The 5,075-nt window shown below is 50.2% G+C and overlaps 1 pseudogene; it reads right to left on the bottom strand.

The window, feature by feature from the left end:
* Nucleotides 1-709: 709 nt before the first annotated feature.
* Nucleotides 710-4,651, bottom strand: LOC149343246 (uncharacterized; annotated as a pseudogene).
* Nucleotides 4,652-5,075: the final 424 nt, after the last annotated feature.

Below are 5,075 nucleotides of genomic sequence, written 5' to 3'. Positions count from 1 at the left end.
CAGGTGGCCTCACCTTTTGGGAGAAAAAACCTAGAGGTTGCCACCTAGGGATTTCCTGCTCGATAACTGCGCCGCCTGCAATGCTCGATGCGTCTGTGACGAGGGGCAGTGCAGCGTCAAGAACTACATGTAGGAGTAAGGTGGCGTCTGGGAGCGCGTTCTTGGCAGCAGTGAATGCAGATGCAGCGGCATTGCCAAAAGGTCCGACAGAGGCTTCAGGAAACTGGCACATTTCGGGAGAAAGCGGCGATGAAAGTTCAGAAGGCCCAAGAACTCTCTGAGCTTTTTAAGTGACGCGAGGGTTGGAAAATCTTGAATGGCCTTGACTTTGCTGTCAAGAGGCCGAAGACCTTGAGGAGTGAAAAGCCTGTGCGGCGTTGCGCAATCCAAACGGCATCCTCACACAGTCAAAGAAGCCGAATAGTGTGGCCGAATGGTGTGGCATTGTGTGGCATATCAGCAGCTTCCACGGGAGTTTGATGGTAAGCCTTCAGTAAGTCAATGTTATGGAAGGTAATGCACCAAGCCAGGTTTGTTGTGAAGATCTGAATGTGAGGAAGTGAGTAGCGGTCTTGTAAGGTTTGAACATTGAGGGAACGGTACTCGCCACATGGTCTCCAGTCACCCAGCTCTTTCTTTGGCACCATGTGGAGTAGAGATGCCCAGTTACTGGAAGAAGGACATGCCGAGTTCAAGCATGTGTTGAAACTCACGGCCAGAGACGGCGAGGCGTTCTCCAGACAGGCTGCGAGGGCGTGCAAGCACCGGAGGTCCAGAGGTCACGATGTGTTGGGTGATCGAGTGCTTCACCGTGACTCTCTGGAGTGTGGCTTCATAAGGTTGGGAAAATCAGCAAGAACTTTCGCATACGGCGAAACAGCGGCGAAAGCTCGAAGGCCCGATGCCGCAGCAGTGGAGAGTACACCGTTGATGGAGAGGTGCGTGCGGAGACCTATGAGGTGATGAGCTCGCATGTCGACAGCGAGGTTGAAGATACTGATGAATGTGGGAGTTGTTTATCGCTTGGAGGGGGGAGGTCTGTTGACGCCGACGGCGATCTGCCCAAGAGGCCGCTATGACGCTGACTTGTGCTCCCGTGCCGACCATGGAACGAGCGCCAGTGATTTTGTCCGAAACGTAAAAGAGGCCGTGCCCGTCCACTAGCACCACTTGCCGCTGTCAGTGGCCGGTCGCAGCGTTTACCGACCAGGAGTACGGGTGGCTGCACTTGCTGGTAGAGCTGCTGAAGGTACGCTAGTACCAGCAGACAACCGAGGGCGAGGTATCTTGCAGTGCGACAGATGGTTGGGGATCCGGAGAGCACGAAGGTGCCGGGAACTGCCGGCATGACCTGAACCTCGGCGGAGGACGGTGTGGAAAGGGCACGAGGACATCGAGCCGCCTGGCAAGAGCATCCAGTCGACCTCCTATGCTCGTAAGCTGAGAGAAGGCCGTAGTAGCTGGAAGCACGGTGCTGGTGTTGGGGTGCCGTGACTCGTCTGCAACATGGTCGGGGAGTTCGGCGAGCTTGTCCAATGAGACATCACCCGCAGCCACGAGGACGAGAACCATGTTCTGGGGAAGACGCTTGAGAAACAAATCACGAAGAAGTGGGTCCTGCTGGGTGGCAGGGTCTCCAAGCAGCTGGCGCATTCTACGGAGCAACTTCTAAGCTCTGTAGCGGTCACGAGCTGGTGGAGTCTGCTGCACTCGGACGCTGATTTGCGGTCGACAATAGCCGCCTTCGATGTGTCTAAAGGGCGGGCCGTGTACGGCGAGGTGATAACGTCCGCTAATTCCACAGCGACGTCAGGAGGCAGGGATGACACGAGATGAAGGAAATTCTACTGGCTGGCGCTACACCGCACCTGGAAATGCGCCTCAACCTTCAGGAGCCAGGCGCGGGGCTATTGGGCCAAAATGGCGGCAGGTTGACTGGTTGGAAAGCGGCCACCGAAGCGCCGCGAGGCGCAGTGTCCTGGGGCGTGTCGCCGCCTGTAGCAAGGGTGGAAGAGCCAACGGAATCCATGTAACAGGGTGAGGTTGCGTGTTCGATGCCGGGTCGCCAAATCTGTCCGAGCTAAGGCAAGGAAGAACCAGCTCCGACAGCGTTGAGGTTCAAACTTTTTTTTTATTCTGCTGTTGTTGTTGTTGTTGTCCTCTAGAAAATGGCGCATACCCACTGCGGGGGATTGGCCAAGACACATTATTCTGCTGCCGCGGCCTAGCACCAACCTCTTCTTCCTTGTCCGGCGCCGTGCCGTGGCCTGCGACCAGAGCGTGGCGCGAGGGGCACTACATCTGCTTTGCATATTAGTTCGCAGACACGGCCGCTATACTTCATATTTTCTTTTCAATATTTAGTTTATTTTGTTCTGTGTGTGTCGTGTGTGTTGGGTTTAATGACGCATATGCTGCTAAGGCTATCATGCTAAGCTCAAAGTTTATTTTGTTCTCTTTCTTTAATTTGCACCAAGACACTCAAGACTTCCCTTCAACCAAGTCGAACAAACATTCCTCAGTGGTCGAGGGGTAGCGCGCCTTCCTCACGGCTCAAGGGGTAGCTGTTCGAATACCGGCTCGGCCATTTTACGTTCTAGTGCAGGAGCTTTTCTGTCTTCAAAGGCACAATTTTATGGCAGTGGAAGGACGTCATGACCGTCTAGACCAATTAAGAATTGTGTACTGATGTCATCATTGTAGTACTGTGTGATCGCCTTGGAATGTTTGGGCGCCTCGACTAATCTCTTTCTTGACACGCCAATGCCAACTCACTGAACGGGTCCCTTCACGCTATAGCATTAATAGGACAACAGGCCAAAACAAAATTTGAGATCTGCACAGCCGTTTGTCTTTGCTTAATGCATCCGATAAGTCCAAGGCCACCGGGCTTCCAAGGAGCAGGTTGTCAACGCGCAACTGAACTCAGGCCATGTAAGGATTACCTTCACTTTGTATTCCATGCAGGAGTACCGCCTACACTTTCAGTGTAGGCGGTACACTTTCAGTGTAGGCAGCCTTGCACTTTGTTTACGCTGTGTTCACTCTCTGGCGAGGAGACAATTTTTTTTTCCTGTTCAGTTTATCTAGTTTTCACAAGGCCTTCTGCTTAAGCGGCCAATTTGATTTCGATCGCACAATTCTCCTTAAATGTCCTCTACCAAGGACACTCCAAAGAAGCTACACCTACACAATGGCAAGCGGGGGTGTACATCTCTAGCACATAAAAGCAGCTTAGAACTTAAGGCGAAAGCGAAAGGTTGCTTAAGCAAGGAATGAAAGGAGATCTGATAAGCTGCCTCTTGGGAGCATTCAACCTTAAGAGCTTAAGAACAGTTTTCTTCTTTCGCTTAACGCTGCCAATGTACCGAAGGAAGCGAGAGAAGATAAAAACGTGTCAGTGAAAATTAACCAAATAGACAGAAGAAAAAATGTTATTTTTTCATGCGGTCGTTTAGGTTTCGGAGTACCAACATATACTGTAAACTGGCAACCGAAGCCTGATTCGTCCGCTCGACATAGCTTCATCAGCGGAGGCACGCAAAATCTTTTTCGATAGAAAAATAGCGGTTTCAAACCGGCTTCGGCAGTCGGTGTCTGAAATATTCACCTCGTGGACTCTTCCATGAGAGGTTAAACAGCATGAAGCAACTCCTATATACAGGCTGGATCAAAGTACACAACTAAAGAGCAAGCCACTACGAGGTTAGACGCAGCCCGCGTCCATCACAGCTCTGAGAGAGCATCTTTATAGCTGTATTATGTTCCCATATACTAAGATGCATTGCTTTTTTAAGGCTTCAGATCAAATCCAATCTTGGAAATTGAAAGGCGCTCCCTGAGTGGAAGGCTGCCACTCCGTATCCTGGTGCAGAAATGCTTGTGCCGTCAGGATATACTGTAGTCCATCCTGCGACGCTGGGAATTTATGGGAATGCACAGGCGTACGAGCTTAATAAATGATGTCATGGAGTATTCACACCGGGACAGTCAATGATGTTATATATTACCGTTGGCTAAATCCGAGTAGAAACGTAACTTTTCTGCAGTTTAGCGTATCCTAAGCTTGTGACCTGCTTTGTTGTTGTTGTTTTGTTTTGTTTTTGCTACAGTTCCTTATATGCCCTGTGCGCCGCATGTTAATGAAAACTTCGTTTCAGCAGTTCGGATCAGTGGATCAACTATCGGCTAGGAAGTTGAGTTAGTTTCGTTGCTGGTATTCGATAGCGGCAGGAGCACGAAAGACGACATCAGAGGTAGAAGGCAGTCAACTGAAGAATATGATTAAAACAACAGCCCCTCAAAGTCAACTATGGAGTTATAGTTTAGGATGTTGTTATTGTTGTTTGTTGCCTTTTGCTTCGTTTTTTTTTTCCTTGAGAGCGCTGTTGTTTTTACAGTTTTGTATCTTGGATAATCTGCCTAATTTAATGTACACTTTATTTTTTGTGATGTCGCAGTGGTGAAACTATAGGAATTTTATAAATTATGAGACGGAGGTTTGTGGGAACGAGCTGCAATGAAGGAATCAGCGGCGAGAGAGATACAACTCTATAGTTTTTAGACGCAGGATAAGTCAGGCGGGCTGACTTCGCAGCTCAGGACCCCAGCGGCTAGCGCTCATGTCTGGACCCGTCGGATGGTACGACATTTTTCATCCAGACCATTGCTGGTCAGGCCTGCATCCCATTGCTCATGTGATGCCTGTGGTGTTCTTAGGTGGCATGTCTTTCGCACGCAACTCCACGAAATGTGTAACAGCGTGGGCTTACCGCCGCACCAGGGACAGATGGGGTGGTATTTGGAAGGATGGATGATGATGTACAGGCATCGGTAAAAACAGTATGACGTCAGCGAGGTCGTGCAAAGACACGAGGAGATAAAAATGCTTCTGAAACGCATGTTCATCTTCGTCTTTGACGGGAATATATGCGTTGTTCTTTACAATCGCCTCCGGGAGAAGAGGAGCCATCCTGATGACTTGCGACGACAATGTGATGGCGTGGTCGTAGTATGGCTTGAAGCACTGTGCATGAACTGTCTCGCGTCCGCAGGTGCGGAGATATGTATACGGC

This window comes from Amblyomma mixtum, chromosome 5, assembly GCF_055824585.1.
Source record: "Amblyomma mixtum isolate Tamu chromosome 5, ASM5582458v1, whole genome shotgun sequence".
NCBI classification, from domain to species: domain Eukaryota; kingdom Metazoa; phylum Arthropoda; class Arachnida; order Ixodida; family Ixodidae; genus Amblyomma; species Amblyomma mixtum.
Note: the sequence above shows the minus strand (reverse complement) of the source record. Positions and strands in the feature narration are given on the sequence as shown.